Here is a 13276-nt window from a genome sequence, read left to right as displayed (position 1 = left end):
AGCAAGGTGGTAACTCCGTGGTCCACATAAAATCTGCTCCGTAATAATTCTTTTCTATCTTTCTCCAGAGTGATCAGTGACATTGAGAAAGAGTTCTTCATCCTCAGAGGCAAGATAGAAAAATTATCTTTTCTCTTGAAGTACTCCAGTGTCTCCACCCTCAAGAACAATAAGGAATTGACTAAGAGCAGCTCAAATTAAATTTAAGATCTAGTATCTCTCCCTTCCTTAGACCTAAGCATTTTTCTCCCTATTCCTCCCTATTAATATGCTATAGGAACATCTCTTTTTTTCACTCAACCCCTGATTTGTCCTGCAAATGGCTAACAGAGAATATCTGATGCTGTGCAATAGATGTTTCAGTGCTGTGAATTTGGGAGGGGTGTTCTGTGTATGTGTACACAAGTTAGAGTAATTTTAATCCCTTACCTAAGGAGAATGGTCTATATTCCTCCCTCTCTGTATCTAGTCATCTACTGGTCTAAGTTCTGGCAATTTTTCCAGCTCTCCTTGTGATGAGATCAGAGGCTTTCAAACCTTTTCTTGATTTTTCAGACTCTACCATGTTTCCTGGGGAGGTGTCCTCATCCCACCATGTTCAGGCTACCAACAGCAGGCTTGGTTTGGTTGTGAGTTCACAGCCTCTGCAGGCTGCAAACTGAGGGTTAATGCTTTGGATTATTTATATTAATATTTTCTCAGTGCAATTCTATGCTGCTGAGTGTCATGGAGCCACAAAACAAGGAATAAATCATCGTTCATCACAAGCTGTAGATGCTGCAGCACTGTGGGCTGCTGGGAGCAAACACCCTGGTTGAAAGGAGCAGTGTCTGCTCTGTGTCCACTTCTCACTTTTTTTGTGGCTGCTGTGCTCTCACAAGTGTTTCTGTGGCTGACTGGAGCACTAATCCGGTTTGAGAAGAACACTCTCTTCCCAATCCTTTTCTTTCCCCCTTTTTCTTATCCCCTCAGGTTAGCTTTAGCCTGGGCCTGCCTAGCCCCTTCCTGAGTGAGAGCTTGTTAGAGACTGATTAGCTGAAGTTTTGATAAAAGCTTCATTGTTTGTAACCCCTGTAAAGTACCCAGAGCTGTGCTCCCAATAAAAGTGGGATTAAACAGACACCTCCGGAGTGAGACAGTTGCAAGTGGGAATTTCAGAGTTTTCAGGGACTGAGGGATGTGGCCAGGCTTCAGTAACTCTGTGTATCAGAAGTGACTTTACCAAAACTGGGAAAGAAGCCTGACTTTTGTGTTTTGGGGGGAAAAGGAACCTGGTGGGAGACAGAAGGAAGTCACCTGTTTGTGGCTGGATTAAGCACACGCTCCAGGGCTTGGGAAACGTGTTTGCAGAAGTTCTCAGCACCCTGCATTCCTCCAGCCTCAGGCTTAAGATTCATAAAAAGTATTTTAAAATCCTCACTCTGATCACACAAATTGAATCCTTCCTCATTTTATTTTTGCAACTGTAAAACAGTCCACTTGGCAATGATGTGGCCTGGCTTGGTACTGTTGGGTTGTGTCTTTTCTGGGAGGAATGTTAAGCAAGGGGCTTCTTCCCTCATGCCTAGAGCAAGAAATTGACCTGGGCTGAATTAAAGCATCTCTGGGCTTTTAAAATGTTTTTTGTGTGTAATGGGATATTTGATATGGAGCTTGGTGCTCTGGGCTGGTTATTCTATAGGGATCACTCCTATAGGGTAAGGTAAAGGGCAAAATCTTTTGGTCCTAATTCATCTGAATGAGCCACCTCCACTCTAGAATGAGTAATGGAAACAGAAAAACATAAATTTATGGTCAGCTAAGGTAAAAATAATCAAAACTATTAGTAGATAAAGGCAGTGGCTGCCATCACCACCACCACAAAGAAATGGAGGAGTATTAAATTGGTATTTCTTTTCCATGTTTGTTTGGGGCAGAAAAAAATCCGATAGTGTGTTAGTTTCAGGTGCTGGCAAAAGAACATTTTGGGCTCCATTAATAACTAGGGATTATGTTAAACAGCAACCACATAAGTGAAATATTTTATGATCAGCCAGTCCTGGTAATTCACAGCCAAGGGTTCCAGAACTCTGAACCAGGAACATATTGTGTGGGCTGGCTTTTCACTTTGGGACACTGGGAGGATTTTAGAGCACTAAGAAATCTGATATTGGCTCATTATTTAAAAGCTTTGGGCTAATGATTTAGTGATGCTCAGACTTTCAGCCCTTCATTGTTAAAGGTAAGAAATGTATGGTGTATCTCTTAATTAATTATTAATTTCCTTCTTAAAGGAAGGTAATGAAAATTATGCCAACAGGTGTGTGTAGATAGAAAATAGACCTTGTCAAAATAATTCGCTGTTGTTCTCCAGCAAGAGGGAGCAACTCTTAATGTAACTGATTTCTGAAAGTGTTTGATAAATTCTGTCTTGGAGGTGGGTTTTACAAACTGAAATAAAATCACTGGAGTGCAAATTAAGTGGATCCAACTGGTTAAACCAAGATCTCAGAATTTCGCTGTGAAAAACTAATCTCTACTGAGGGAAATTTGGTGGAAATTTGTTCATTATTCTGTTTCTGTCATCGATTTAGGGGGAAAATAAAAGATCATTTGTCTACCAGTTGTGAAGGAGTCTAAAATTGAGGGTATGGAGAGTTAAATAAGGAAGAGAACAGCTCACTGACACAGATCTATCTCTGCCTTGGAACAGGGGGCAAATGGGCAGGGTGTCTTTTGATATGGAAAAACAAAAGGACATATTTAGGAAAAAAGATAATATTGAAGAGATAATGGAGTCTATATCAAAAATTAATAATTCTAAAAAAGGGTATTATAGTTCTTGAGAACAATCAGCTGTTCCTTGTTGTGCTTTTGGGGTGAATGAGGCACAAGAATAAGAAATTGTAATAACTCCATATTGATGCTGTATGAAATGGTGATGGCACCTATAAAATCATGAGTATCAGGGTGAAACAACAGGGATGAAGCTATTTATTATCCAGTTAAATACAATACAAATAACTACAGGATTTAAACTGCTTTTGAGCAGATACCACCACACAATGTGCAGCTGTGTCTTGAAGCTTCTCAAGGAATTCTCTTTAATTTGTTAATTGTCTTCAAGGACATATTAGGGGTGACTTCTTTGTAGTCTATAAAATCTGAGCAAGACCTGGACCTTGAGGATAAAGGACAAAGTCAGAGCAGGAATCAGGGGCCAGAACTGAAGCAGGACAGAGAGAAGGGGCTCAGTTCAGCTGGGCACACAGAGACAGCTGACCACAGTGACACTGTAAAGAAACCTTTTGAAGTCTGTTCACTCTTCTTGGCTTTCTGGTGTCTCCAACTTGGTCAGTGTCTGATGAGGGGAAGTGGTCCAGCAAAGGGTTGCTGCTAATGGAAGCTTTCCCAGCAGAAACAGGAGTTTGAGATCAGTTTGGGTAAAATCTCACTGCTAATGAGCCAGTTAAAGATTCCAATCCTGTGTGCCTTTGAAAATCAGGTGGACGGACAAGGGAGTGACACCACATGGAGAAACCCTTGTTTTAAGGCAGTGGTGTAAAACACCAGAGAGGCATCAACAGGACTCACACTTATAAAAAACCAAACCTGGTAAACTCCAGATTTGTCACCCTACAGAAAGCAGCCTTTCTGTTCAGGGCTGTGGGCCAGGTTCCCTGATGCTCCCAGCTCCATGGGCTCCTACAGCTGATGCTGAGGAAGAACTTCCTTGATTTCTTTGAAGGATTTCAGGTGATTTTGGTACCAGTCAAGGTGTGCCTAAGCCTGACCTTGGGAGGGAACCACTCATGTGCCCAGTGACTGACATTTGTGAGTGACTGGCACATGTCAGAAACCAGCAAGGGCAACACAGCCAGGACAGGCATGGCAAGGGCCTGCAGGCTCTCATGGGGCTCTACATAAGCAAAAAGAAGTGCAAGTGCAAAAACTAAATAGTCAACAGAGCTGAAAAGCTTTGATTGGCATTTAGGAAGACCAAAATTAGCAAGGAGAGGAAGAGCAAGACCAGGATTTCCCCTGGGCTCTTCTGAATTAATGTTGAAGTGATCTCCCTGCTTTGAGAGAAGGACAGGCTGATGAGATGGGGGAAATATTACTAGAGTTTTTAAAGATGACCCATCAAGAGATTTAGAGATTCTCAGTGTTTGGGAGATTATAATGCCTCAGAAGAAGACTGACAAGATCATCTTGCTAGCAAAGGTGCAAAGAAGACTGACAGAATTGGAATTGTTTGGCCTGGAGAAAAGGAGTCTCTGAGGTGACTTTATTGCAGCCTTTCAGTACCTGAAGGGAGCCCATAGGAAAGATGGAGAGGGACTTTTTACAAGGACATGTCATGACAGGACAAGGGGGAAGGGCTTTAAACTGACAGAAGGCAGGTTTGGATTGGATGTTAGGAAGGAATTCTTTGTGAGGGTGGTGAGGCTCTGGTACAGGTTGAACCTGCCTCATCCCTGGAAGTGTTCAAGTCCAGGTTGGAAGAGAACAATCCTGGAGAACAATCAGGTCTAGCAGAAATGCCCTTGCCTGTGCTAGGGGTGTTGAAACTGGATGATTTTTAGGGTTTCTTCCATCCCAAACCATTCTATAATTCTATTAAAGGGCGGGAGACTGAGGGCTGAGAATGGATTGATGTGGCTGTGGCATGGGTCACTGGCCCAACCAGGCACCTCCATGTTATCAGCAAAGATCCCTTAAACAAGGAAAAGGGCTCCTAGTGCGTGAGTTCCCACAAGGGACCATCCAAGCCTTGTGTGTTTCCTGACACCCAGGCAAATTCCTCACTGTGCTCCTTGCTGGAGGAGTCAGAAGCTAAAATCATTTCCACAGAGCAAGAGGGACAGTACAGCAAAACCAGTGCAAGAGGCTGATCCCTGGCAAGGTCAGAGATATCAAGGAGCACTTCTTCTCTTCAGTTGCACAATTTCAAAAAGTCATTTGACCTGGAATGTTGCAATAGGTGTGTGGAGTGTCCTAGGGCTATGTGATATGTGAAAGAAGCTGCTGAAGAACATTATGAAGAGGTGAGGTCAGCAGTGCTGGTCAAGAACAAGCTGAACAACTGGTTCAACACCATGGTTGGTAGCAGACAGGGTGACTTGATAATTCACAGCAGCTTCTGGAGCTGCCTGTAGGAAGCGAAGGATGGAGTTACAGTCACCAAAGACTTTGGGCAAAGGCAGACGATCAAAAACCTGAAGATGATCACATCTCCAGTGGTGGTGCCGGTTCCTCAGGCCTGCAGAGCCAGGTTGCTGTGTCCTGTGATGGATGATGCAGATCAAACATTGGCATGAGCCAGGCAAAGGCCAGGAGGAAGGGGAGAAAGGATGAGAACTGCACGGACAGGCAGCAGCTGGGTGGACAAGATGGACAGCCCTGTTTGTCTGGGACATTCTGCCACACAGCAGATCCCTCACAGAGATCTGGAGGAGGATGCAGCTGGCACATGTGGGTGCAGATCAACTGAAACAGCCATGAAAAGACACAGAAAAATTATGGAAGGAAATAATCAGGCTGCTCAGTTGGTCCCTGTCCTTGCTTTGTGTGCAAAGAAATGAATGGTCAGGAAGGGGAAAAAAACCCAAAAAAACCCAGCTGGTGTTTGCAATGAAGTGTCACCGATTTTGGGAGTGTGCCAGGAGTGGGACAGTCAGCAGTAACATGTGCAAAAAGTCATCTCTGTGAGGAAGCTCTGACTGCTGCATGGATGGATAATCTCCTTGAACATACCCTGTTCTTTATTCTGGTAAAGGGAAGAGGGTTAACATTCAGATGCTAACAGAAATTGGTTTATTGCTTTTCATTTGGGTTTTTTGTTGTCAGTTTACAATTTTCTCAACAGAAGTGTGCACCCTTATATGCTGCATTTGCATCTGCCTCTTACTATTCCCCCACAGACCCTTTGGGTCCACAGTCTGTGGATGGAAGGGGTGGAGAACACAAAACAAGGAACCTGTACTTGCAGAGCAGAGGAGCACTTGGGAATGACTTGTCATTGCCCTTTATGGTCATTAGTCTGTGGGACAAAAAATAAAGGGCAAACATCTCTGGAAATGGAGATGGCAAAGCCAAGGGAGCTGGGAGGGAAAAGGGACAAAGAGCAGATTTTTTGCATGCAGCTGTTCCAGTTCATCTGTTGGCAGTGAAGCCACTTTTGAGTTTCCAAATGTGGGACCTGTGTCCCCAGATCACTCTAATGGGCCAGGCAGACAGAGCCCTGACAGACAGCAACCAACACCAAACATGTGGAAGAGGCAAACCCAAATTTCCACACTCTCCTCTTGACAAGGAGAGTGTAATCTGGCTCTTTACAAGTCAGGAGATTCCTGCAGAGCAGTGAATTCACATCACATAGTCCCAAAGTTTTGGATGGGATCCCTTAGGAAAAAAAAAATTGTTCAGGATGGAGAGAACCAGATGATTTAATCTGGGTTGTAGGAAGGGTGAGTGAGATAGAGGTGATTGAGCAGCATCAAAGGGTGACAATCAATTTGAATTTCCCCAGAAGTGATGTTGATGCCTGTGTTGCTTCTCCCCGTGCTTTTTCTTTAATTAAATACCGAATGTTCCATTAGTAGTTGGAATAACATGCTGTTCTTGGGGGAAAGAAAACCCAAGTAATCCCTTTATCTGCTAAAATAGATGATTTCTAGTAGATTAAACAATGGCCTTTCAGCTAGCAGAGCATAGTTCAGGCCATAATTGAAGTCCTCTCCTTGGCCTCTCGTGGGTCCATGGCAGCCAGCAGCCCGTGGAGCCCCAGCAGCAGAGATAACCCCAGTGACTCTTGTCTGCACTGAGTGTTTCTCCAGATGAGGAGATTAGCCAGAGATAAAGCACATTACCTGAAAATAATAAGTGATTACAGTCCTGGACTGTCTCTCCACATTCATTTCATGCTGGTTAACCCTTGCAAAACTGGCTGCTGGTTGGGTTTAGGTCTTTAAAGAGGAGGGAGGGTGAAGGGAGGTTTGCAGTGCCTGAGTGGAAAAGGAGGAATTTGGCCCTTTGTTGTCTGTTTCATTGTCTGGGTGGGGATTTCTGGGAATGGCAGGAGGCCTGGCTGCAGCCCACAGTCCATGGAGGAGCTGGAGCTGTGCCCTGTGGGGTTTCTGTGTGATGCCATCACCCCCTCCTCCCCATGCTGGTCAGCTGCAAGCTGTGAGGACTTAAACTCCCTTGCAAGTGATCTTCCACTTACCTGGCAGCAGCACAGGAGAGCTCTGGATGCCCAGAACAGACTCAGTGGCTGCATTTCCCCTGCTGCATTGAGCAGGACCATGCCTTGGGCCCAGGCAGTGACCTGCAGCAGTCCATGCTGTCCAGTTGTCAGCAGGGACCAGGCATGTTTTGGGATTTACACTACTCTCCCATCCCCAGGCATGGCTCAGAGGCTATAAACTTCTCCAGTGGGCAGTTTCCATGGGACCAGTCTGTTACTGGCAGTGCTGCTCGGCTGTGTGGATGTGAGCTCAGAACACAAAACAGTCCCTGGCATTTTTTCCAGCATGGATGTAGCTCCTCTGACTTGACAACACAAAACCATTTGTAGCTTCTCTATTAAATAAACAGCAAGAGATCCAGAGAAATACAAAAAACCTTGTAAGGATTTTATAGCAAATTTTAAACCTGTCTAGATGGGAAAAAAAAGTAACATAGTGGTTTTCTAGAAATTCAGGTTGGCTGCCTAGGGAGGATGGAGATAAAAATGTAAAAGAAAAATATTGAAAAAATGCCTTGAAATCTGCTTATGGGGGGGGCTCTGTGCTGTTAGCAGTTCTGGGAGTGAGCTCCTGTGCTAGAGTGTCCTGGTGGGACAATAATTTCCTTGGGCTCCCTGCAAATATTACAGATGAAGTCCTGGCTCCATTTGAGACACTGGGAGTTTTTCACTAGCACTACAGCCATTTCATTCATAAAAGGCTCCTTCCCAGCTCCTGTGCCATTACAGCATCCCCTGTCTGTCATCAGGCAGGTCTCCCTGAGTGAGGGAGAGCAGGTTCATCCTTCTTCTTCTAAATGCTCCATCAGCCACTCCCTTGAAAACTGTAAATAAAGGCCGCTGGGGATAGCTTTTCTGCTTGACCCCTCACCTGAAATGAAAATAAAGGTGACTGAATTTCATCCTGACGTGGAGCTCCTTCCCAGGCTGGCTCTTTCCCGTGGCTGTTGACAGTTACCTGCCAAGCCCCATGGTTACCTTTGATTTTGCCCTAATGACATCTCCGTGCTTAGGGTGGCTCTGGGACTGTAATCCCCTCTGCAGCCTTAGCCAATTTATGGGGTAACCTGAGACCAGGCTCTCTCTTTCCCGTGATTTTTCCACTTGTTAATACTCACTGAAGGCATCAACAAACTAAATGCAGAGGGTTTCTTTTGTTGCATGCCCGGGGTTGGTGAATATCTGTACTCGCACCTGATATGAATCTTGGCCTTCAGAAAGATGCTGCATGTTCTCGCCACATGAAAATGGCACAGGGTTTAATTTCCCCAAAGTGTGCTGCTAAAACAAATGCTTTGTTAGCAAAAGCCAGGCAGTGCTCCAAGGAGCTGTTAAAGAGCAGAAGTGAGGATTCAGCAAAGTGGGATTTATCCACAGCTTTGCTACAGATTTTCTGTGTGATGTGTAGTTTGCTTTGTCTCAAAGTGCTTCGTCTTTAAAATCCTTCCAGTCAAATTCTTGATGTGTCTCGTGTGTTTGGACTGCAAGCTTTTCAGGGACAGGGCTTTTTTATTTGCACAGCAGCTTTTATAATAAGTCCCTGGTCTCTAGGGAACCTACATGTGCATGTGTAACACAGTTTTAAAAGAGAAGGCTCAAATTCATCACAGTGAATGATCCTGGTGTCAGGGGAGGACACAAGTCCTGCTCCCTAATGTGTATTATTTGGCTTTTCTAAAGGAAATCTTAGGGCAGATGATTTACAAGGAAGTAGAAGGAGGATCCCTGGGGAAAGCAAACACTTGAGACCTCAGGGTGGGGTGGCTTTGGTGGCACACTTCTCCACTGGCCATCTGATCCAGGAGGTGCCCACTTCCTAAGCGCAGATCAAAGACAAAAGGTGACTTCTGAAATGACATGCAGCCACCTCTTGCATTGCTTAAATTCTCTCCTCCTGCTTCTGTTTGATCTCACTTTACTTTTCCTGTCACTGGAAGCAGGTGGTTCCTTTATTCTCCCCGACAGTTTAGATCAGCTGAACAGCCCTAATGGCTGCAGTGGGAATCTCCCTGTGGCACAGCCAGCCTAAACCTTGGAGCAGTCAATGGAAAAGCTCCTTTTCACTGCAGCTGGGTGTGGAGGGGGTCTGGATGAGCAGATTCAGAGTGGTCATTGTCCTGACAGCCTTGCCTTTAAGAAGCAGGTGTGGTTGTAATGTGAGGTGACACTCAGGGACAGCCCAGAAGCTCCTCCAGGCCTGTGGGCACACAGCTGGAGGATTCTCATGGTGTGTTAAAGGTGCACATTTCCTCTTAATATCTTGTTAGCAAAGGTTTGGCTTGTTACCCTGGGCTCTCAGCTCCATAGGGTGACCCTGCTGACTGAAAATGTCCAGCACAGAGAAAATAAAGTGTCCATCACATTTTATTTTGAGATGAATGTGATCACAAGTGACAGGCATAAAGCAAGTCAGTGTCATATTGAAACCAGAGTTGCATTAGATCAAGAGACTCTCCAGACTCGGGTCACTTGTGTGCTCTGCTCTGATTTTTTTCTGTTTTTCCCATTTCTCTGTAAGGCTGCTCTGCTTTACTCCTGTGAGCCTGTCTCTAATTTTAACCTGTTTCTTGCAGGGAGAAAAAGAAGCAGAATTTACCTAACAGGCAAGCTCTTAACAAAGCCTGGATACCTGATACACATAATGGTCCCAGAGGCATGTTTACTTTGGCCTGAGTGAGTGAGTGAAAACCATTTTGGAAGGACTTTTTCACCTCCAGCAACTTAACCTAACGAGGAGAAAAGTGATGTGGTTAAAGGGCTGTTTAAACAACGGCATTAGGGAGCAGATTTAGGCTCTCTGACAATGCCCATATGTATTTGCCTTACACAGGTGCATAAATATGCCATGATTTATATCACAGGACACATCTCATAGGCAGTGATGAGATTTCAGCCATCCTCTGCTGATGGATGGTTTTTGGGGGATTATCAGGGACAAACAATTGATTGTTTTAGCAGGTTACAGCAGAATTGCCCAAAGATTTGGAGCACCACGACTGAGTTCACCAGCTGCCCTTGTCTTCTGCACAGAGGAGTGTCTGTGCAACAAGGAGTTTGGCTCTGAGGGCTCAGTCCTGTAAGTGCTTTAGGTGGCTGGAGGAGAGCAGCAGGGGCGTCAGATTTAGGCTGAAGGATGCTGCTGGTTTCTGCTCACAAGAAGTCACAAATGCCCCACAAATTTATCAAGAAAGCAGGAGAGAAGGATGAAATAAATAACTCCATGGGAAATGTGGCCATGCTGGACTGCTGCACTGCCACAAAAGTTCATGTTTTTCACCCAAATGGGTGGCTGACCTCCTGCTGACAGAATGGGCTGTCAACACTCCTCCCTTGAAGAAGAGTCTCCTCTTTGCACTTTGTCTCCCAGTGGTGATAACCTGAATGGAGATTCCCAGATTAAACCCTGCCTCTTCCACAGGCTGGGGGTCCTGCTTACCCATCACTTCCCTCTTTCAACATCTTCATGAGGGCAATGAATCTTATTCCTGGCCCAAGGAGCTCTTGTCAGGGGCTGGGCTGACAGGGAGGTATGTCCTCCTTGGCCATGTTTTTGTGCATGCAATTGTTAATAGCTGAGATGGCTCCCCCAGGTCCTGCCAGTGCCCTGAGCAGTGCCTGGCACAGGGGCAGTACAGACCTACAGAGAACTCTTGTGTTTCACAGGTGGAAAAGACAGCAAAAATGGCAACTTAGGGCCAAACTGAGGTGAAATTTATCTCTGCATCATGTCCTATATGCAACTGCAGTCTTACTGAGACTACAAGATTGACTTTCCAGAGGTACCTCTGAGTACAGGGGGAATGACCAGCAGGATGCCAGGAGGGATCTGCACAGGCCAGGTACACAAATCTCATTGTTTTACATTACAGTTGAGGTCCTCGACTCCAACTTAAACTCTTCCTATGTGATTTTAAAGGATCTGAGCTCAGCTATCACGCATTTGGGCCCACTGGCAAATTCTCCCAAGGTGATACTCAAACACATGAATGTCTGCCTTTGACTTTCTGGTCCTGGCTGATGTGTGCTTTGCTTTTGTGCAAATGTGGAGAGGCCAACAGCACCAGCACCCTCTGAATACCTTCCTGGATGTCTGGAGTTGTCATTGCCTTGAGAAAGAGGGGCACTGCCATTCAGGTGACTGGTTTAAGCTCCTGACTCTGGGAATCTGAGCCATCGTCTCCCTGGAGTATTGTGAAAATAAACCAATTATTTAAGAGTAATTTCCTCCTGCAGGTGTTTGCTTGGTTTTCAGCACTATCTTCTGTCTCAGGGATGTGCAGACAGCTACACAGAGAGCAGCCATGCAGGGCACAGCTTTCTCCATATCTGCATTAGCAAAGAGGAGGCAAAAAAGTTCTCTTGGAGGCAAAGTGAGAGCTGCGAGTTTGGTTCCTCTCCACTTCTAATTGGGGTTATGCTGGCAACTATCAGCGTCATCTTTTGATATTTGGGAGGAAGAAATGGGAAACTGAACAGCAATAGTGGGCTGCTCCTGCATAAACCATTCTGGCAAAATGCCTTTTAATTTCATGTGAGCTGTGCCTGCGAGAAGACAGAAAGATCAAGCTATCATCAAGATTAGGATTTGGAGCCAGGTTTTGGAAATTGTCTCCTATCTCAGTAATGAATCAGACACCTTAGGTTAAATTCAGATCCTACTGAATAAGCATTTTCCTTTTTTGTGTTTACCAGGGCCAGGATTTCACCCCTAACTTCAAATATTCCCAAACATTGCTGTGCCTGGGCTTGGAGCTGGTTACCAGTGCTACATCCTAAAATTGTATCTCATTTAGTTTATGCTTGTGGGGCCTGATTTTGCTCCCCATTCTGGGGGTTCCAATGCTGAGTTCAAGATGATGGGACTGTCCTTTTTTTACTTTGCTGTATTACAGAATAGTGATATTTTTAAAGTGATTGTTCTTAATTTTTTATTATTGCAGGTAATTCTAGATTGCAGGCTTTGTTTCATTTACATCAGAAATAGAATCCATTTTCTCTGCCCTGGAAGGAAGACACTCTCAAGGGCTTACTGATATTTGTGTATTTGACTTTAAGGCAGAAGTTTGTTCCTAATTAATTGAATAAGTGCTTTAATCCCTGGCCTGAGGGCTTCCCATAGAGCATTAGCTGTATTAAGAAGGAAATGGAGTGTAATCCCTTTAATATAAGCACAGGAGAACATGAGAGTTTCACATTTCTGGAAATAGTTTCTTTCCTTGTTGCGTTATTTATTCTAATATTAATTTGCATAAAATGCAGTGAGGACAAAGGGCTTTTCCTCTTTCCTGACACCAGTGCAGAGCTGTCAGCAGCACACAACCCTTGCCAGACATCCTTGGGCTCCCTGTAACAGTGTGCAGAGAGAGAAATAACTCATGGAATTCAGCTCATTCCAATGGTGCCTCTGAACACAGGTCTGTGACTGGTTCTCCTCCTGGAGCTGAGATCTCATCCTCTGCCTCATCACCAGCCTTCACCACTACTTGCATCATTGTAGTGGCAGAGAATCTCATTTCTGAGCCAATGGCTGCACTAGGCTCATGTATAGCTACAGAAATTGGACTCTTGGGTGAGATTCAGCTCACAAAGCTTGGGTTTCTGGATTTATTTCAGACCCAGCTATGTACCTACATTGGCCACATGAATTGTCCTAAATGAGCCAGGAGGTCAGGAAGGATCTGCTCAGAGGGAGGTGTCCTCCTTGTGTACACCCAAAATTAGGCAAGATCAGTCTTTTGGTGAAATACATCCAAACCTGGTCAAGGCTTGGTGTTTTTTAAGGACTAAATACTGCTCTGTGTATCTGGTGGGGTGTTCCTCTCTATTCATGGGACAGAGGACTCCATTTGAGCATCCCCTGCTGCCTCATCAGAGGAAGAGAATGGCAGCATGAAGGGGACAGTTCAGGTGTCCTCAGCCACCTCTGAGCCCAAGTGGAATTCCCTGCCTGCCCTAACTCTGAGTGTTCCCCATCCTTCCATGCAGGGAGGTAAGGATGCTGTTTCCTTCTGCTCAGCACACTCACAAAGCAATGTCCTTTTCTCCTCA

The sequence above is a fragment of the Geospiza fortis genome, unplaced genomic scaffold, assembly GCF_000277835.1.
Source record: "Geospiza fortis unplaced genomic scaffold, GeoFor_1.0 scaffold125, whole genome shotgun sequence".
Taxonomy (NCBI): Eukaryota; Metazoa; Chordata; class Aves; order Passeriformes; family Thraupidae; genus Geospiza; species Geospiza fortis.
The sequence above is the reverse complement of the archived record's forward strand: the minus strand, read 5'-3'. Positions refer to the sequence as shown.